The following is a 22,766-nucleotide window of genomic DNA, read 5'->3' on the forward strand; positions in this document are numbered from 1 at the left end:
TTTCGAATCGATGGCAGGTACGTATGTTACGTTTAAGAGCGTGGTTCTCGGTGATAGTGCTGAAAAGAGAATACGGTTTAGCATAGGAAACAGAACGAGAAACGGATAGAAAGGGAAGGAAATTTATGAGAAGAGGGAAATAACGAGCCGAGATGAATCAGCTGAACGAAACAGAATCAAGATCAAATGTAACGAATCGCCGATAAATTTCAGATGAAATATTAATTTCGGTAAATAAAAGTTTTATCGGAAACATCTCGTATTTACGGCGATACTTAATTAACGAGGTAATGGTATTCTTATTGTTTCGAATGTTTCCGCACCGCTGTCTGTATTCTTCGTGCAAATAATGGCGATCCCCAATTAAGGTTTAATTTTCTTTAATTAACTCGTACGTTTCCGAATTGTGCGAGCAATCCAATTGTTACACAGATATTTCGATAATTAATATCCCAGATGGGAATTAAATTTTTGTCCCAATTGCGATAATGAATTATTAAATATCGAAAAAATTATCGCGAAATTATGGCTGGGGGTAGAACGAGGGTGAAATTGACAGTTGTCATCGGCCAGACCACGACAGTGGCTAACAACGGATAGAACTGTTCCCAAATTTCATGTATGTTTAATTTACGTCCATCCCGTCTATCTTTAAAGAGAATAAACGCGCATAATGATTATAAAATCAAAAATTCTTTAAAATAAATAGCAGTCGAGGAACTGTCACGCGAAGTAAATTTCCAATAAAATATTTAAAATGGTAGGGAATTATTTGCAACAGAATTGAAAAATAATTCGAAGTGCAAAGGGTTAAAGAGAATAAACACAGATAATGATAATAGCAAGCAAAATTCTTGAAAATAAATATTAGTCGAGGAATTGTCACGTGAAGTAAATTTCCAACAAAATACTTAAAATAGTGGGGAGTTATTGGCTACAAAATTGAAAAATAATTCGGAGTGCGAAGAGTTAAGATACCATAATTTTTTGAAACAGAAGCAACACTAGTATCTTTACGGTCACTACAATTGTTTCAACAAAATTTTTATTAATGTTAACCGTTTCTTCCATTTTTTCCGTTCTCCCACTCGTTTCAAGCATAGTATATTGTATCTGTCATCGGCCAACAACAACTCTAAATGACTTTATACTATATTATTATTTTCCTTGTTGCCGAAGGTTATTACCCGTTAGGATAGATAAATAAATAAATAAATAAATAAATAAATAAATAAATAAAAAACAACCTACTGGAATAAAAATTTAGGTCCATTTAATCCAACATCGAATCGACAAACGAATCCAACCTGCGCGACGTTAATATAACTATTCAGCTCGGTCGAAAGTCTGCTCGAAACTCACGAATTTCGTTACCGATTCCATTAATAATTACTTTCCCTCCGCGTTAACCGATAATATATAATTATTTCCGCTATTATTACAAATTCGAGCATCGAGCAATTCGTTACCTATTAATTCCTTTCGAATTAACAAGCGTAATAAATATATTTACCTTTCCACCCCGTGTTTCCCCACCTGCGTCAAAGAGATCCTGGTTACCGTTTGAAAGCGGAAACACGACAAAGGAAGGTCAAGTTAATTAGGAGTTATCGTGCAGGAATAACCAGGCTAAGTACAAAAAGGTGCCACGGAAAGTCTCACCCCTTAATTATACCGTTTAATTATACCAACCTACGTGGCACGTTCCGAAGCAACTCTCGAAGACTTTCGCTGGCGTCCATCGAGTACGGATCCGATTATCGAGGAAATCGGTAACGAAAATGGAAATCGGTATCCATGCACGCGAATGGGTAATAGCGATGTAAGAGTAATTCGATTAATTATCGCGACAGCGGGATTCCAGGATCCGTGAAACGTCGCGGAGGATTCGGCGGCGTGCAGGCGCGTCGCTGCGAGGCATCTCGATTGGATTCATTAAAAAATATCGAACTATCGAGTAGCTGTCATTCGATTAGCGACAGAATTCGTTCCGGCGGTCGGCAAGGCACACGGGATAACCGAGAATTTAATTTCGGGCGCACGCCGCCGCCGCGCCATTGACGATCGCGCGGAATAAAAGGATATCGTGGAAACCGATGGACCAGGGAGACACGGGCACGTTTCCGCAGGTCCGCTTTAAAGGATCGACCATGCCGCTTTTTCGCCGCGGAACGTTATCCTGCTTTTGTCTTCCGGCCCGCGAGGATGCAGAGCAGAGTTCGAGTAAACGAGATTTCTTTGTTTCTTGCCCGAGAAAGCTTGTACGCTGGATTTTTCCCCTCCTTCCTTCCTTTTCCTTTCTTTTTCCCCCCGATTCTTCTGGTTTGTTCCCCCCTTTCTCTTCCTTTTACCCCCGTCTCGCCTTTTTTCTCTTTTTCCCTCTGCGTGAAACGTAACGCTCGCGGCTGACGCTCAATGGGAAAGTTGTGTCGAGTGCCGTGCGTTTAACGGAAAGAGGACAGGCTTTGGGGAAAATGTTTGGATTGCAGAGAGGATCTGTTCCTCTTGTTAATGATCCGCTCGTGATACGTCTCGCTTTCAGACGCGTGTCTTTCTTGCTTATCCGCGGGTTAAGTTTTTAGCGCGCGCGAGTAGCCGTTTCCGCTTGACGTTTCCTCTTTCTTCGACGAACGGATAACCCGGAAAGTCGGTGTACAACGGACTCGTTAACTCGAACTCTTTGTAAACTCTCGTCTTCGTTACGACAGGGTGTGTGCACACTCGAGTCTCATTGATCGAAATACACGATAAACCTATGCTATTGTGGGGATCCCCCATGAGGGTTTATGTATTTATTTGAGATCCCCCCCAACGGAGTATCTTATGTTTTGGGTTGAGATTCTTTTGTTCTTTTGGTGTGTTTAGTGCAGCAGTTCTTACGAACTGTGTCGTCTCTTGTACTTCCTGATGATAGGCTGGTGTCCTATGGCGCTGGCCTGTTGGTATCCCCGTGGTCGTCGTTGCTGTTGATAGGGTAACAGGTAAAAGGACGACAGGAAAAGGAAGGGATGCGTTTCGTCCCGGACCTGCTAGTGGACTTATCAGTAAAGCTTTCTTCTAGCAGGCCCTGATTTAGACTAAGGACACTTGGCATAGGAACTACTATTTAAGGGAGGTCGAGACTTCACCGAGGACTTGCGACAAAGTCCTCGGATCTTCTTCAAATAGGAATCCTTCTATTTCCAAGGGTGAAAACTTGGTCGCTACAATCCCAACAACTCAAATGGCTTGAAAAGTTTATCTATGGCAGCACTTATTCGATATGTTAAATCAATCAAGCAATCTAATTGTGGTATCTTCCATATATAAACTACATGATTACAAATCAGTAAGGCTTTCTTCTAGCAGGCTCTGCCTTAGACTAGGGATACTTAGCTGGCATAGGAACTTCTATTTAAGGTTGAGACTTCACCGAGTCCTCGGACCTTCTTCAAATAGGAATCCTTTTATTGGTGAGGATGAGAACTTGGTCGCTACAATCCCAACTCAAATGGCTTGAAAAATTTATCTATGGCAGCACTTATTCGATATGTTAAATAAATCAAGTAATCTAATTGTGATATCTTCAGTATATAAACTACATGATTACAAATCAGTAAGGCTTTCTTCTAGCAGGCTCTGCCTTAGACTAAGGGTACTTAGCTGGCATAGGAACTTCTATTTAAGGTCGAGGCTTCACCGAGGACTTGCGACAAAGCCCTCGAACCTTCTTCGAATCAAGGGAGAAGAACTCGGTCGCCACACGATCTTCCTCGATACCTCTCCGCGACGCACGCCATTTGTAATTCGCGAAGACTCGTTTCCTTGGACATTTGCCTTCGGCTTTTGACATTTGCACCGCCCCGGTTTAAATGTCGCGATGCGTCCGCTATTAAACGTGTCCACCCCCTGGAAAGGTTTCGCAACGGGAAAGTTCATCGAGTGGCAAGTCGGTCGATTAAATCATATTTAATTAAAAGCACGGCGCCGCGAGTATCCGGCCGCGTTTCATTGTCTCGGCGCAACTTCCCTTATCCGCGAGCGGAGCATCCGAAAGTCGGCGAGAATGATTCGCATAATAATCCAAACACTCCGGCGGGTAGTTCCAGCTGTGCAGGAAAAATAAACGCTTCGGACGATGCTCGGGAAATTTAATTAAAACGCGACCGCGCCGAGATCTGCTTCTCTAGGCGATCTAAAAATCGGCGAATAATCTCCGCGAGTCATCGCGGATCTCGATCCATCGATCTTCCTCCCTTTCTCTCTTTCTCTCTTTCTCTCTTTCTTTTTTCCTCTCGTCCTTTCGGTTACTCGCCGGCAGAACGAAAGATCCGCAGGAGTACGCGCGGACAAAAATGGCCCGCGGAATATCTGGGGCGTGAAATGAGCGGATTTTAAAATAGTCGAGCGTTCACAGCCGGTTAGCCGCGACGGCGCATTATACACGCGTTGCTGGTTATATTCGAATCGACTTATCGATTCGAACGTTTCTCCCCGACAGCCGTTTCCTCGTACGAGCCATTCATGTAAGCACGGTGTTATGCTTGTATCGTAATCAGGGTCGAGCACCTTACCCGCCCACGTAAAATTGTTTTCCTACGAGCTAGTTCGGAGATAAAGCTCGTTTTATTCCCCTACGTTCTTCCTTCATCCCTTCGCTCTTTCCGTTCCTACCATTCTTTCTCGCCCCTCCGCCGCTTCTTCCCCCGTCCTGCACCCTTATCGTTCCGAGTCTCGAACGCACAGGTGCGCCGTGTTTCGTTGTTATCCCGTAACGAGAAGTCCTCGAATAATTTACGAGACGCGTAATTCGCGAGGTCTTCGCCTGGAATCGGCTGCTACGCCGCTTGCTACGCCACTGTAACCCTGTAACGAGGCAAAAATCTCTCTCCCTCCTGCCGCGTGAAATTTCGGAAGGAAAATAGGCATAAATGTAACAGCCTCCCCTCGTCCCTAATAAAATTGCTCTTCAACCTCGACCCGAGTCTCTCGTTCGTCGCGCTCTGTTTACCCTTAAAACCACACTCGACCTTGAATCGCGTGCTCCCCGGGACCCTAACCTCTCTTCGAAACTTGGTCCTTCCCCCCGCGGAGTTCGTAAAAGCGTTCTATTTATTTCGTCGGAAGGAATAAATCAACCGTTATCTATTAACCGGTGCGCCACGTAAATTCAGCGAACGTGTTATTACCATAAATTACGCGAGAGAAATTCCTCGCGTTTTCCTTTTTGCCCGAGTCGGGACGACCGTGCGGAAAAATTCGCGGTATCGGAATCGAAGGGGCGCGAGGCACGAGAGACGGCGATTTTTGCTTACCTGCCCCGGAGCCAGGGAATTCGCGACTCTGGTTTAATTTCAGCGCCGCTCGACGACATAAATTCGGGGATAGAGAAGTTTGCAGCGGGTAGGCCGGGTCGGGGGGGTCGGGGGGGGGGTTTCGTGCAAGAAATATCGAATCACCGATCGGTCGCAGAGCAAGACCCGTCGATATTATCCAGCTGATGGATCGAAATTATATTATAATCCCCGAACCGTGTGATGGATATTCTGATTGGATCGGTAAATCGCTTTACTAATAGTCCGCAGTTTTCAAAGTGGATCGTGATCCGATCGTCGGACGAGGGCTGCGCGATAAAACTTTCCCGCGGCACGCGTTTCATCGGGATCCATCGATGGATCTTTTTCATCCGACAAACGTTCTTGATACCGCTGATAAGGAAAGCGCGCTGTATCGATCTGCCGATTAAACGAAAATCCCCGATACCACGGATTTCCTTCTTTCACTTCTTGTTTCAGGAATAACATCCCGACAGAGAGTCTCTTTAAAGAGCAGGCTCTTTGATCGATTACCGTGATAACCGATTGTTATTGCATTTCGCGTGACTATCCACAGCCCGTTCTCGCCAGGTAGCATGTTATATGATTTTAATTCGAAATTCTATTAGATTAACGCGAAGAATGCAGAGAATTTCGCGATATCAGCAGTTATGATTCGATTTAGAGACTAACGTAATCGCGACGTGCCAGCCGTAATTATTTGCCCGAAACTTTCTACCCCGCTCTCGTTACGAAATTAAATGTTACCGAATAACCTCGCTATCGGACGCGAATTTTTAGTACGCCTCGATGAACGTTGTTCGTGTCGCATCGTGGATCTCGATCGTTCGCGAATTAACTGTTCGAGGAACACCGGTTTCCAACGACGTCGGAATTTCCAGGACCTTGTCCCTTCCTAAGCTCCTATTTACGAGGGCTCTCTGAGCGGCGTTCGAGTTAACGTACACTTTGCGTTGGCAAAGTCTCGAAGATTCCTGGAAACTCGCGAGGAAACACGCGGCTGAGCGGAAAAACTCGCGACTCGATCAATTTCTGATATTTATTCACGCAACAGCCATAGGGGTGGAGCGAAAGTGCCTTCACCCCATTAGCGAGCCGCCGCAGCCTCGAAACTTTCCGCGGCCATGATCGGGGACAAACGATCGAGCCTCCTTTGGTATACCCTCGAACGCGAAAACGTTCTCATCTCGCGTTAAACGACTGATCTCTATCCGATAAATCCTCTGCTCTTTATCCGAGAGAGCGACTCTCTTTCAGTGACGTTTCGCCGAGGGAACGCGGTGGTTGGAGTGAGCCACGACCGTGAAAGTGGTCTAGGTGTTCCGGCGGGGCAGGAGGGGAGATAAATGGGAGAAGAGGGGAAGGAAAAATAGAAGAAAGTTAGGAAGGGAAAAAAGGATTGTCCGTCTGGAGAGTATCCGAGCATTTTCGCAAACGAACGCGCTCGCAGTCTTTCTCTAGCTATTACGAGTCGGCCAGCGGCATCGCTGGTTATTTGCTCGGTTAAAACACAGCCCATTTCGCCGTTTCAGCCTGGTCCCGGAAGAGGTCCGAGCGCGCGATGATTTATATCACGGCCGCCATATTGAGCCGCTGCCAGTGGCACGCGACCAAGGAAATTTCCTAAATTGTTTTTCCCCCGGGTCGACCGATCGCGAGAGTAACCGTTTTCTCGGATGGGATGTCCTTTCCGATCCTTGTCTCCTTGGACGGTGCATTTCGTTATCCTGATAGAAATTTTTCACGATAAACTACCTTTAATTGCCGGTAATCAGCATTGGACGCTCTCTCTTCGAGCTCTTTCCCATCTATCTTCGACGTCTCTCGGATCGTCTGATGAGAAAACGTTGATAAATCACTCGACTGCCCACTGAAAATACAAATGAAGCTTGGAATTATTTTCCAAGGATTTTTCTTTGAACAACGATACCAATTATCAGGTCTGATTACGTAAAGGTGAGACTGTGCATCGAGATCCAAACATTATGCCCTACTGACGTTCTCTGTATCTAAGGTAGCCTAATTTAACTCGGAGCGGAAGAAGTTAGCGCGAAGCTACTGACAGTTTATTAAATTTCGTGTCTCACAAAGGGTTCTTCGACACTACTGTCGCAATAAAATAAGTTTCCATGAAATATGAAAGACGCGAGCAAGTGAAAATGAATTTGCGATTATTCGAAAGATCGACTACCCTACGCGACGTACTCCAGTGTACTAGACAACTTCGTGCCTCTGCACCCTCCTGATCAGGCCTAGCCCAAGTCCGGTCACCGCTGACCTGACCATGACTTACTCACGAAACGAGGTAGCTCCCGAACCAATGAAACTTCCAGAATCGATACCAGGGTCAGCGAGGCCTAGTAGCCGGACAGACACTTCGTACTCCTGCCTCGTGAGGAAGAAACCAATTAAGGAATCATCCCATGTGGTCCGACCATGTAGGTTCATTAATGTATTTTTTGTAGTGGGAGTCAATGTGTTAAACCTACTCTCTTCTACGCATCCCTCGCGACCTGATGGGCCAGGTACTCCGAACACTCAAACGCATTCCTAACTTTTGCTCTTTGTTCGCACTCGATACAGTCATAGATATCCCGTTCTTTTGATTCTTGCACACGGTCACTCATTCTTCCATATGCACTCCAGACGTCACTCTAAACATTCGGTCTGAACCCTAGGCTGCTGTTTATTCCGTTATCAGCTAGGTAGTCCCAAGTGTTCCCTTGCATCCACTCTCAAACCCTAGCATTCCTACATTTATGCTGGATGCATACACATGCATCACGTACCGGGATGCAGTTACGTTAATTATTCTTACTATCTCTCGAACGCGAGAACTCTTCAATTTTAACCAGCTTCTCAGCTTAAATTCCCCACTGTGCGACTTGGTCTGAACTCTAGGCTGCTGTTTAATGCCCGTTATCAGCTTGGTAAGCCCAAATACTCCCTTGCATTCGCTCTCAAACCCTAACATTCCTACATTTATGCTCTTAAACTGTAAATTTCCATCATGCAGTTACGTTAATTATTCTCGCTACTTCTCGAACGCGAGAACTCTTCAATTTTGACCAGCTTCTCAGCTAAATTCCTCACTGTGCGTCTTAGTCGCGACCAGGGAACATTTGCAAATTATTTCAGCTGGTACCGCAGCGATCGAGTGGATCGCTTTTACCCTAGAAACGTCAGCGAAACGTTGGCGAATTGTCGCTACATGGGAATCCTGTCGCGGCCGAGGCAAGTCCCGGTCGCGAGGGAAAAAGTTGATCGACGGGGAATAGGGCTCGCGGAAGATTGCATTCCGCTTGCGAAATTGCGGGGATCCCGCGATGACGCGTGACAGCGAGTTCTCGCGGCATTTGTCGCGATCGAGGCCAGGAATAGTTGGAGTAGCGTTTATCGAAGTTGCTCGTGGTGCCGAGCTCGGCTAACTTGCTTCTTCCATCCACGTTTTACGCTCCTCGTGTAGCTCTGCGCGCCGTTCCGCGATTCAGAGATACGAGTTACGTGCAGGCCGTCGTTTACACGGGAAAGTATCGGTAAATGTCGTTTCTTTCTCAGGTAGCCAATTGGAGGCGAGCCAATTGAAGGCCGGCTTATCCGTCTTCTTTATCCGCGTAATTATATTAAATTACGCAAGGCAGACAGGTTACCCGTGAGATCGACCGCGTAGCATTCGAGCAATCGTGGCAATACTTTCGATATTCCCTCGATTAAATGGTCGTTCGAATTATATTCGTAAACCTCGGGGAGACCAATTTGATCCCGTTCAACGTCTCAATTAGCCGACGTGTGTACCTACTCGTGGCTCTCGCGAGAACAGGCGCATTGTTCTCAAAATGGTATTTACGTGGCTTTTATACCCGAGCACAAAGGACATAAGAAACAAAGCGTTTCTTAGGTCGTTTGAAACGTTGCTTCTGGTAAGTGTGGAAAAATGCTACAGCGCTTTCCCGATTCTTGCCAATTGCCAATTTCGTCGCACGTGGAATCCGAGGCTGTAAAACCCGCCATTTTCATGGGGGGGAAAGAGCGCCAAGCTCGTGGAAAAAGAATAACGCTTCGACTGGTAATTAAAATTCGTTTTGGCGAGTTCATCCCGATCGAACTAAAGCCTGTGTTAAATGATCGCGCGACCACGAAGCTTGCCACGAGAACCGGCTGATCGCGAGGAGGTAGCGGGCCTGACAGCGGTTCGCCTTCACCGCGGGCCGCGGTTTCCGTGGCTGGAACAATATCGTAAATAGCCCATTAAGGCGTCATCCGTGCTCTCACCGCGTGCATTCGTTTTACGCTCGTCGATGCTTTCCCCTCGATGCTTTCTCGCCGAGGATTGCGCAGCATCGTTTACCGATAACGCCTGACCGTGACGTCGCGCGGCGTCGGTCGATCGGATCCGGATACGCTAGCGGCGCTCGGTCGAAACTGAAAAAGGGAGCGACGACGGAAGGACACGGGTTAGGGTTTTAACGGTGTAAGGCGGCAATGACCGAAAGAGAACGCTCGCCGGTTTATGGGAAGGAAAAAGAGCTTTACAAGCTCTGCATAACCGAAACCGTGAGACCCTGCTGCCGAGCGCTCTTTATTCGTCGAGTGCCGTTTATCCGACCACTTGCCCGAGCTACTTTCCTCCTGTTTACGACGCGAGCATTTTTCACAAAATTGTTATACCGACGTGGAATGCACTTACCGGGTCGTATACGGTGTGCTCGTGGTTCTGGATGTATTATGCTCGTAGCGGATAGGCGGGCAGCCTGATATATTTTCAATAACAAGCTTTATTCTCTCTGTTGCAGGTGCTGTGTCTCCAGGTGAGCTTCCCCAACGGTTCCACGCTTTGAGGCCGCGTAGTCACTGCGCTAGGCGGCCTGATAGAGGTACGAATCTTAGGAGAAACTCGTTCCGTGACGCGTCCGATAGGATAAACGAAGAGGCTGCGCTCTTCTACGTGACGCCATGCTGATTTTTGCTTCGCGAGCTTCGGCTTTGTTTTTGGTAAGCGATCGAAGTCGAATTCCCGCGATTTACTGTCCATGTATTGCACTTTGGTCTCGTCGCGAGTAGCCATCTTGCGATTTTCCCCATTTTTATAACTTCATTACAAATGGTCCATTTTCGCAAAGCTAGGTACCCTGATAGGGATACGAATCTTTCGAGAAACTCGTTCCGCGACGCGTCCGATAGGGTAAAAGAAGAGATTGTGCCCTTCTGCATTTGGCTATGCTGATTTTTGCTTCGTGAACTTCGGCTCTATTTTTGGTAGGCGATCTACTGTCTCTGAACTTCATTTTGATCTCGTCGCGAGTAGCCATCTTGCGATCTTCCCCATTTTTTCAACTTCATTAGAAATGCTCTATCTTCGGCAAGCTAGGTACCCTGATAGGGATACGAATCTTTCGAGAAACTGGTTTCGCGACGCGTCCGATAGGGTAAACAAAGAGGTTATGCTCTTCTACATGATGCCATACTGATTTTTGCTTCGCGAGCTTCGGCTTTGTTTTTGGTAAGCGATCGAAGTCGAATTCCACGCGATTTACTGTCCATGTATTGCACTTTGGTCTCGTCGCGAGTAGCCATCTTGCGATTTTCCCCATTTTTATAACTTCATTAGAAATGGTCCATCTTCGGTAAGCTAGGTACCCTGATAGGGATACGAATCTTTCGAGAAACTGGTTTCGCGACGCGTCCGATAGGGTAAACAAAGAGGTTATGCTCTTCTACATGATGCCATACTGATTTTTGCTTCGCGAGCTTCGGCTTTGTTTTTGGTAAGCGATCGAAGTCGAATTCCGTACGATTTACTGTCTCTGTACTTCATTTTGGTCTCGTCACGGGTAGCCATATTGCGATCTTCCCCATTTTTCCAACTTCGTTAGAAATGCTCTATCTTCGCCAAATGTTCACTGTCTTCTTCCAGCGATCGTTTCTGATCGATCGCTATCTCCGTCTTCTCTTCTATCACTCGACGCCCCGACACGCGAAATCATCGTTCGTTGTAGCCTCGTAGAGAGCCAGAAAAACTATCGTTAAACGATTACCGAAAAATTAGAACAGAATAACCCGAGCCGACGAGACTGGGCGCGAGGGGAGCTTGATAATGCCCACTCCACCGGGGTCCTTTCGACAAATTGTGGTGCAAGTAGAATCATTTAAACGAGGCGCCGCAGGATATCTTAATTACCGTACAACAGGCGAGGGAAACTCGCGGCGAGGCTGGGTTGGGAAATTCGTTTGACCCGCGACGGCATTAATTTCGCCGGAGCAGAAAGCCAGCCGCCCTGCTCGCTTTTCTTGTCCCGCTTCCGGCGTCGTCTGGCCACGCATCGCGCACGACGTCGCCGAGATAAGAAGTTGGCGAAATTATTCAAAGTTAATGCGAACGTAAATGCGGCAACTTTCGGTTGTTACCGAGAGCTCGAGGATCCCGGAAGTCATCGAGAAATTATGAAGCGGAGCGTCTTCCCGGCGGAAGTTCGGCACCCTTTCCCGGTTGACATAGCGATTGTCCTAATTCGAAAAACACGGTTCGAACAGGACGGAGGAGGAGTCGGTCAGCCGGAAACGCTGACGCCAGGAGGCTTCGTTTCGTCCGCTTGGCAGAGCGTCGCTGGCCAATGAGAGCTGCCGAGATTCCTCGGACCGCGGCTAGGATACAGGAATTTGCGGAACTCGAGATAATATCTAGGCTCGCGAAGGGTTAGTTACTCCCCACTGGTTACGATCGAGGAGACTCGAACGTCGCCCAGTTATCTCTAATGCCTTGGATCTCTCCATCTTAAGTGAATTTCGTGCTTACTCGTGGTCGCGTCCCGTTGGATTAGAAGAAAAATCTCGATAAGGAAATCTCTTCTGACCCTCCACGGTTTTTCCCCTCGACGTGCACCAAAGATCACGATTGAGCCATCTCGAGCGCGTGCACTGACACTGCGCTGTACCTGGACGAGGCTATGCCTATATTGACAGGTGTTGGGAGTGAACGTTCATTGGCCGAATAACCGGAGATCAACCGGCAACCATTGTTGATAAATCGGATCCTATGGATCTTGGCCTTACAAGCGCTGAAATTAATATTTCTCAGCAACCCAACCGAGATCCAAGGCTTGAACCGATACCCTTCGAGTTAGACCAAAGATCGCTATTGGGCCATCTCGAGCGCGTACTTTGGCACTGTGCTGTACCTGGACGAAGCTATGCCTATTTTGACAGTGAGGTCAACCGGTAGCCATCGTTGATAAATTGGATCCCATGGATTTTGGCCTTACAAGCGCTGAAATTAATATTTCTCAGCAACCCAACCGAGATCCAAGGTTTGAACCAATATCCCTCGAGTTGGACCAAAGATCGCTATTGGGCCATCTCGAGCGCGTATATTGGCACTGTGCTGTACCTGGACGAGGCTATGCTTACATTGACAGGTGTTGGGAGTGAACGTTCATTGATAGGATAACCAGAGATCAACCAACATCGTTGATAAATCGGATCCTATGGATCTTGACCTTCTACGCGCAGAAATGAATAAACGTTAATAACCCAGCCAAGATCCAAAGCTAGAACCAATATAGATCTATACGGATATATCAAAGAGATCTCGAATAATTTACTGCATAAACGTGTCGGATAGTTGCGATGAATAGCGGCTGACCGCTTTCGCTGGAAAATGCGAAGATCGTGGGCAGGTTTCGGGAATCGGTGTTCCAAGCGTTAAGAACAGCTCGTTGGCCGTGCAATTCCAGGTTGGACACGGACCAGGCGAAGGCGGGAGTGGTGTAGGGTAAGGGAAAAAGAAGAGACGCAGAGGGCCAGGTCGATGGGAGAAGGTTTCCGTGGTCGACGATGCATCGCCGTGAACGGGGAAGCCAACGAAGCGTCAAAGCCCGGGAGAACAGGTCGGATTCTCTCGCACGCGTGCGGGAAAGGCACATCGGTGAACGCCGGCGACCAGACGCCACCTGTATTAGGATTCGGAAAAGGGGGATTCTTCTAAAAGAGTCCGCGATAAATCTGGTCGTACGGGGCTGGCTCGCTTCACGCATGACCGCCATTTCTGCTTCTCACCCTTCTGCCAACCGTTCCCCGTTGCCGCATTGTTTATTCTTGTTCCTCCCTTTTTCGGTCATTCGCGGTTAGACGGGATGGATTTGGGCTCGACGGTTCTCGTGGTTTGCCCGCCGCCTAAGTTCCTAGGCACGAACAACGGATTTGCTCGGCTGGGGTGGAGTGGCGATAGGTGGTGGTTTGTCGGAGCGACGAGGCTGGAGATCGGCCATTCTTCGTTATCCTTATTCCAGTCTCCCCATCTTCGATCTCGACTCGTTTCACTTTTCAACCGTTTCGAAATTGTCTTCATTTTTAATACGTCAGTTTTATTAACCTCTCGCGTTATTTAAGCATTTTCCGCGCCCGTGTCTTCTGCCTTTCCCGACAAATCCTATATTCCTAGATGCGGACGTTGCTTCGTGACCGTTTCCGCGAGATGGAATAAACGGTTTATAAATATCACGGACAATTACTCGCCGTTCTCTTTGTCCGACTCGAGGACGTTGCAGCGATTAATAAATCGAGATACGGAATTGCTCAGGTTGCGCAACTATCTCGGGGCCAGGCGTGTCAGTTGAGGCTAACAAGGATGAATCGGTTTGTCTTTCGCTAAGTGATCCGTCCGTACAAATACCACGCGGATACAAAGATCGAGATTGTCGAAATATTAAATTACGTTCGAGGAAAATTTCGCACACCTGTGAAGCCCGTGAACGGAAAGCACTGAAAGCCAGGGAAGCACTGTGTCGGATTTTGTCAGAGTTTATTATGCACGAGCAGGGCTGAGAAGAACACTGGGAACACTGTATCGTTTTTGAGAAAATAGTCTGAATCGCACTCTGGTCGTCAACAAACGGTCCTCGACACTTTTTCCAGCCCTGGCCCACGCGTCCGCGAGTCATGGGGGGTGGTCGCGAAGACACGAACTAGGCCCCATTGACTCGGGACTTTTGACGTCGCTACTCGTGGAAAAATATCTTTCTTCTTCGTCGATTGGGATGCATCTTACACAGGTAACAAAACCGATTCAACCTTTCTCTTATTAGCCATTCGCGCAGCAGCGCCGCATCGCTACTACTACAGGTCTTCCTGTTTAATATCGTACCCGATACCTTCGTCGTTCCATTCTCCTCGTCCCGCATTGTTTCTCGGAAGCTCGTGCCCGCAAAGCGTGTTTCCAAGAACGAGAAATTTGCCGAACGCAAATTCCCCAATTTCTCCCTCATATCGAGACTCTAGCCCACTAGCGGGCGCCATGGCGCCGGTTGAAAGATCCTCCGAATCTTCGAGAAACCTTCGTTCGTCTCTCCATCGATCGAGATTTGGCTTCCTGTCCGACAAAAATTTGTCGAATCGTCGTATCGCTGTCACGCGTGCCCGTCTTGAAGGACGTTGCGCGTGGCGCCGGGTTTCGGATACTCGGTGCATAAAATTGGCATAAATTCGCGTGTGCGATTTCCTTGGAACGAAGAAGAGGTCGATTCCTCGTCTGCCGCGAATATATCGCCGGCAGTTCATCAAACGCGCGATAGCTTTTACGCCGGAGCTTCCTCGTGCCCCCTAAATTCTATTTCGTTTATTTGGCCGGGCGCGCGGCCGTGCTGCCGGTATAAATTCGCCAGGAACGTGTACACGTCGAACAGCGAAAAAACGTGCTTAACGCCATTCGCTATTTATTAATTGAACGTGTCCAAAAGTGCGGCCGTCCTGGCCGGCAATTTACGCGGCTTCCACAAATTTTGTTCCAGCAGCCCGATTCCCCGTGTTCGGAAGATTCTTTTTAATTTATTTCCACGCCGTTCGTCGCTGGGGAAGGAAAAAAGCGCGCAGGGTACGCGGGTCGGGGGATATAGCGCGTTAAATAAATCCTGGGAACAACGTGGCCGCGGCGAGAACGTGGCTTCCTTCGGGAAAAGGATACTCGATCAGGGGTGGAAAAACAACGGGGTCGAAAATTTATTCGCCTTACGTCCACGCGATGGCGGCACCCTTAATCTAATCAGACCCAGGTCCATCGGATGGTTCACGGTTTCGATCTAGTCGACTACGATATTCAGGTAAAAAGAGGGGGGTGTATGGGGCGCCCTTGGTCGAAGAGGGGCGACGGTGGGCGACGAGAGAAATAGAAGGGTGGATGGCACGAGTGGATGAAACGAAAGCAAAGTGGATGGCTCGGCTGAAAAGCTGTCGAAGTAAAAGCCACGGCACGAGGATATAGGCGAAGGACAACAAATAGAGAAATCGGACTGGCATTCGGGAAAGATGACAGGACGGAAGTGGGCAAGATTGAAGATTTCGAACGATTCGATACGTCGGAGATCGAGATTTCGACTGTTCTCTTTATTCCCCGATCTCCCCGCTACTCGCGAGTAGCTTTTACTCCTCGAGAGCTTTTTATTAGAGGGATAGCCAAGCGTTACACCGGCGAAAGCTCGTAAAATGGACCCCCGGGCTACGCGGTCTTGGACGAAAATTCCAGAAATACTTTACGCGTACCTGCGACCCATCGATCTTCCTTCCGAATAAGACTCCCGGTTTACGTATTAAATCCGTCGGTGGGTTCATCGAACGTCTGATTTTCGGAGCACCATCTAGCTTTAAAGATTAAGTGGCAACTGGAAACACAGGAAAGCCGAGACGGAGGAAATAGCAGAGCAAACGCGTCTATTATGCATACACGCTTCCGCGAGAAATATCCACGTACGATCGAGGCAACCTCTTGTACGAGGACCCGTATTTGCATACGTACATCGGAGCAAAGCGAGGAAGACCCTTCGAAACCGCGGAATTCCATCGATGGCGTCGGCCTCGAAAGATCCTGTCGAACCCACTCGGACCGGGGGTTCGGTCGTAAAGCGGCGAGACATAGGTCGCCAGCTAATACGCGTCTTCCCTCCCCTTTCCCTCGTGACACAAGTTTCCAAAGATAACGAGATAACCCGTTTTCGGGGTGGCATTGAAACGCCCTCATTTCCAAAAGGCTAGTCGCGCTTATTCGTCCTCCTTTCTTCCCATAGCCTGTACCGAATCCAAACTTTTCCGCCTCTCGCGGTTTCCCCTGGAAACGCGTGGAAACTTGCCCGTTATCGTTTCTCACTATAGCCGCAATTTTCCGTTTTATCGCTTCGCCGCGACCAGGTCGTCGTGGATGGCGGACTTCCGTTTGGAAAATGTCGCGCGGAGCTGCCTGGCCCGGAAGTCTATCTCCAGGCGCACGTAGCCGTCTCGGGGGTGCAACCGCGCCTGGAAATCGGTGACCCTGTCGTACGTTGGCTCGTCGCGCGATCGAAGGAAATAGAGAGGATACTCGAAGGGGATCGAGCGGAGAATCCTCGAGCACAGGGGATCTAGATGGAAAGACGACGGGATTTGTAAACCGTGGTCGCGTCGAGGTCGTCGATTAAGCTCCAGTGTTCGTCGCGAGGACGAGCACAGCGAGAGGATATTTGCTACGGAGTAGAGTCTTTTCGATAATCGTATTAGGCTAATACAGATCCAGAGGCAATCGCCGTCTTCCACCCGTTACTAATTACCGTAGTGGCCCGGAGCCGAATCGAAGGGACAGATGGCGTAGGATAAATCAAGATCGCTATCTGTCTTATCACGGCCAGTGCTTAGCTCCCTAGGTTTCCCTTTCGAGATTATTCGATAATCCATTACCGATTATGCTGTCCCGCTGGAACACGCCATCGGATACGTTCCGTTGTCATTTATGCCATTTCCGCTAAAACTTACGTGGCACTTCTGACAGCGAACAGTTGTCTGTCATCCGATGTACACGGGGAATACAATTACCGCGAGCCATTAAACGTTTCTATTTCTCTGACAGGTTAATCTCCAATTTATTAATCTCCAATTCCCGCCAACGCTATTGCCCTTCATCCCCCCGTGTTCAAAATATTCCTCCAGATCGGTTTGTCTTGGCAGACCATCCTCGTAATTTCGCCTCTTCGAATCTTCTCGACAGAAAAATACACGGGGACGCAAAAATAACGGTAGCTTCGAAAATTTGACGCAAAAGGACGCATTGCAGCGCAGGCAGAAGCGTTGGAAACGCGAGGCCTCGATCAGCAGACCATGTACTTCCGGTCGCCAGATTTTCCAGCCCGACGCGATAGGTGTGCAAGCCATTAAACGTTTCTATTTCTGTGACAGGTTAATCTCCAATTTATTAATCTTCAATTCCTGACAACGCGATTGTTCTTCATCCCTCCTGTGTTCGAAATATTCCTTCTGATCGGTTCGTCTAGGAAAATAATCCTCGTAATTTCGTCTTTTCGAATCTTTTCGACAGAAAAATACACGGGAACGCAAAAATAACGGTAGCTTCGAAAATTTGACGCAAAAGGACGCATTGCAGCGCAGGCAGAAGCGTTGGAAACGCGAGGCCTCGACCAGCAGGCCATGCACTTCCGGTCGCCAGATTTGCCAGCCCGACGCGATAGGCGCGCGTCGATTAACATATGCAACGCGGTTCGCGTAAAATTGAACCGACGGAAGGGCTGGCCGATTACGTCGATGAAAATTCCACCCACCCCCTTTTTCGCCCCCCTCTGTCGCGGTTATTCCCATTCGCAGCGATTTGCGCGTGGCACGTGTTACGATGCTCGATCGCGCGACTTTCGGACGTATAATCGCGAAGGACGCTCGAACGGCTCGCTGCCGGTTCGACACACGAATATTTTTCGATTACACTCGATCTCGTTTTTGCTCCCTGCCTGTCACGGGGTCACGGTATTTTCTTTTTCCTACGCTACGCTGTATCCAGCTGACGCGTATACGTGAACCGGTGTTGACGTTCCACCGGCGCGTTGTAAAAAGAGTGCAGCCGACCCTTCAAAAATTTCCGCGATCCACGCTCGGCTCGTGCCGATAGCGAACAAAAGGCACGAGAAGAAGGGTAAATACGAAAACGTAGAAAAGCGAAACCGAAAATCCGGTTACGAGCCGACCGTTCGACCCCGCGTCGACTATAATAACGCGTAAGGGGATGAGAAGAGAGGGTGAGTTAAAATGAGTCTCTAACGCTCGGTGGCCGATTAGTATTTTATTTTGTCGGATACGATATTCACACGCCGTTCTTGCATCTCGCGTTAAACTTCCGCGAGCTGCCCTTTTAATCCTTTGTGCTTGGCGATCTTGTCGTTACAGAGAAATAGCAATTCTCGAAGAAAACTTTCTCCATGAAGTCGACGATATTTTGAAAGCGGTAGATAGGAAATTAAGACGTAGAATTATTTTACTTCGATTTTAAATTTGATATATTATTGATTGACAGTCGCTTCTTGAGTGCAAAGGGTTAAAGGTGAGCCTCCTTTGTTAACCCTTTCGCTTCGAGCGCCGCTCATAGTCAGCGTCCACGCGATGACTTTTGGGTAGGGGTACCCCATATATCTGGTATCCAAATGATGCGTATGCAAGTGCAATCTGTATACGACTGCTTTATTCAGCACAGTTGTTATTTAGGACTTAGGAAAACGTACAGAACCGTTAAGTGGGCCACCGGTGGCGGACGAAGTGTTTATAAAATTCGGAGATACTGTACTAATTGTTATAACCGGAATTCCCAAACGTTAGGTACAAAGATGACGAAGAATTTAACACCAAAATCTAGCACCTTTTGGTCCTAGTCTGAGCCAGGTCCGAATGTAAAGTCTAGGCACTTAACCTGTTAAAGGTGGGCCTCCTTTATTAATCCGCCACGCGGTTTTGAGACTCCGGGTATCACTGCTACGTGCTCCTCACTCACGCCACCTTACGGTAACCGAAGCTCGCATACTCTTACATACTCTTATAAACTCCGATGGGTCGGAGTCCATTGTCTTTTCGAAAGAACTCGATCAACAATCACGGGATTCGACGTATGGCAAATCTGTACCTTATTTCTATACACCTGGCAGACTATTAGCCTGTGGAGTGCCTCCGAGGCTACAATAGCATTCCTACGGTATCCTTCGCGACTGACGTTCTCCATCGGCACGTATCGACCTCTGTAAACCTAATTTCCATCTAGTTTCCCCCGACGAGTCGCGTTTGCAGTTCCATTACCGTCTCGCGATTAGCCAGAACCGTCAGTCACGCGATGATCTATCTGAACTTGGTCTTCCTCGGCCGACACTCGCGGAGTGTGTGACGTCTTGAACGTCTGTGAACCGATTAGCTCATTTTGACACGAAAAGTCATCGAGTTCGACCTCGGTTCGTCTTCGTGATATCAAGAACGGTCGACACCGTGGCCATGTCGGAAGATTCTCAGAAAATCCAGCGGCTACACCCCGTTGCACGTACGAGGCATCCATCAAGCCTCGTTGTCAGCGCGGGACGGCCGCCTGGAAAGGAATCCCTTGGCCTTTGTGGAGGTTAAAAAGGGCCGCGAATCGCGGCCAGGAAATCGGACCCGTGCGAATTGAATCGCGAAGGGGGCGAGGGCGAATCGAGCGAATCGGGGAGCGGCTTTTCATGCGTCCTGCAGGGTAGACGCTGGCCGACAGGCCGTCCCGTAGGGGAAATTCGAGTAGCGTACGGGCTTCTGCAGCTGCAGGTGCAACAATATGCCCGTACATCGGCGACAGGCGAATCGATGCGAGCTAGGGGATGAAACCGAGGCGGGGAAGCGAGTTTAACCTATGTTTTGCCATAAGCGTGTCTATTTCCGTATTCCACGCGTCCGACCTCCTCGTTCTTCGGTTACTCGCGGTAATCCGAGCGCGAGGTGACATCGCGCAATTTTTCGCAACGAATTTCACCGGCGCGTCGATTATTTCGAATTACCCCGTTCTCGATTGGGATATCCGAATTCGACGATTTTTCCGGAAATACAAAACGGGCACCATCGAGTTTTGTCATCGTTCGAACGCGATTAAAGAGTCGGGTCTCTTGCTGTTTTCCGATGGATTTAAAATACCCGCACCTCTTTCGAGTAATATCGATTCGTTTAAATTACAGTTCAACAAACCGACTCGTTGTTTATTTATTCAGTGGAATGTATCTGGGGTACGATACGAATATACTGGAGACGTAAAAAGTGGCAAATTATTCATCGCGTCGATTCGATTTGTTATTCTCGAATAATATATCGAAGCTCGAGAAGTATTAATTCTTAGCGCGGGAATCGTTCCGTGAACGCAATCCGAATTATCAAATTCCGTCTTTAACGCGTAGAAATGGTGGCCGAGCTGGAAGAACTCTCGCGCTGGCTCATCTCGCGAGATTTCCCCGACGTCTCACCCCATTGTTTCCCCCTCGTCGTTTCTCCGGCTTCCTCTCGTATCCCGCGTGGATTCGGTAGGGATCCAGCAGGCGTTCAAAGGTCTCCGGCCTCGACTGGCAATGTTTTAAGACGAACTCGACGTAATCGAGCGGGCCGATGACACGGGGCGAGACGACGACGTCGCGCTTTCGCTCGATTGCTCGAAAATCGACGCCCGCTTCTGCACCCCTTCCTCGCCAACTACGACCAAGTTTCCGCCCTCGGGTAATCGATCGACGCCAATTTTCCCTGCGATTCGATATTCCGTCGAACCGGAGGAACGCCGAGCCGCGTCGCGTCGCGCCGCGAGCATTTCGTTGATTAAAGAGGGAAACGCGATGGCACGAGACTGCTACATCGAATCTACGACCTCTTCGTGCTACATCCGTTGCCTCTCCGTCGAAACAGACGTCGATTCTTGCCTCCAAGATTCCTCGAGAAACCACGTCGAGGGAAAATCCTCGTGACTCGCGATCCAGGACTCGCTTGGACCACGAAGATCGCGGAAAGGGAGAATTACCCTTTGAGGACGGAGTGGTTTCGAGTGAATTGTACCTTGGGGCCAAGCCGCTGCCGCGATAGTCATTCAAAACTGTCGTAGTAAAAACTAAGCAGTGAAGTAAACTATACATTCTAGCGATGTGGGGACGATCAATTTCCCTGCGTTTTGTCTTTTATCTCCTGCTTCCTGCAGACGTTCAAACCTACGTGGCTCTAAACTGGCTAGTTCTAACCATTTGCTCGTTCAATAAACATCTATACAGTTTTTCCATCGTTTCCACTGTCTACTATTCCTTTGCGTTATAGCCCCTTTAACAAGAACTACCAGCGTTCATTTATACTTAACCCTTTCGCTACGGCGGGGGCATCGTCGCGAAGTCTCTCCGATAGAACGAAGCGTCTTGTCAAACATGGCAACATTACGATAGTGCAATCTTTGGCATTCGGTCTTTTGACGCAAATCTTCCGAAGAAACAAAGAAAGGGAAAAACTGACCATCGCAATAGAGCTTGCAATTCTTTGCGAAGAGAGCTGAGCTGAACGGTAGCCTTTGTCTTAATTTTTCACTCAATTTTTGTGGCCGGTGACTATAGTCACCCGTCGTGTGTAGACTACGTCTCGTGACCGGTGACTATAGTCTGCTGTAGTAGCGAAAGGGTTAAACGCGATTTTCGTTCATAGCGACGCTGGCAGTAAGAGCTTAACTTGGGACGTGCGGTCCTAGGGCCGCATATAAGTACGTGTTTCTCGACCATAGCAACGCGTTTACGTGGGACACGTTTACGAGTTCCTCGGTCCTATCAGTTTTCGTCGAACGCATATACGAGTTCCTCGGCCAAACCGATGGTTTCCGTCGAACGCAAAGGGTTAACCAGCGGCCATGTTGAGATCTCCGCGAGGCCCGTGCGCACGGATAGAGAGAAATGGGTCGTCCGACGGAAAGGAAGAGTGAAGGTGGTGCAGAGGGGCTGGGAGGTGAAAGAAAAAATCGGGTCAGTCGGTGCTTTGTACGAGAGAACGATCTATCGCGGAACACACGCTTCCATCGTGCACAACAAATGTCATAGCAACGATGCTCGTGGTTTTTACGAGGAGTCGGCCATTGTTTCCCTGGATTTACACGAAATCGATAAAAATATGGAACATCTAGCGTACGAGTGGAGTAGGCGCGCGCCAACAACCGGGAGCATTGCCTTCCTATTCCAGTTTCTTCGATGATGTACACGGTCCCACGGTTCGTCTCTGTCCATACACGTGCGCCAGCCGACAGGATTATCGATGCAGGTCCGTGCTGAATACAGGCGTCGTGATTATTGGTCACGCGTGTAACTAGCACCAAGACGTCTCTCCTGACGTCTCGCTCTTGGACACCTGCTCTTTCCGGGGAGTACCGATGCTTTGGTCGATCGGTTTCATCGATTCCATCGCGTTCCATAGCGTTTCATCGCGTGTCGGACGTATCGTCGATACCAAAGAAGGTGAAAGTCTTCGCGTGAAAATTTCGATCGAAAGATCGGCGAAATTCTGAACCAGGAAACACGGCGCGGTACCACGGATCCCGATCGACCAGCGAAATGGCACGGGTCAGATCGACGAAGCGGGAAATTTCTAAATGACGGTTATCGATCGCGATCGATTTATCGGTTCTTTGAAAACTTTCAACGGAGA

This window comes from Eufriesea mexicana, unplaced genomic scaffold (assembly GCF_001483705.2).
Source record: "Eufriesea mexicana isolate 0111107269 unplaced genomic scaffold, ASM148370v2 scaffold9634, whole genome shotgun sequence".
Taxonomy (NCBI): Eukaryota; Metazoa; Arthropoda; class Insecta; order Hymenoptera; family Apidae; genus Eufriesea; species Eufriesea mexicana.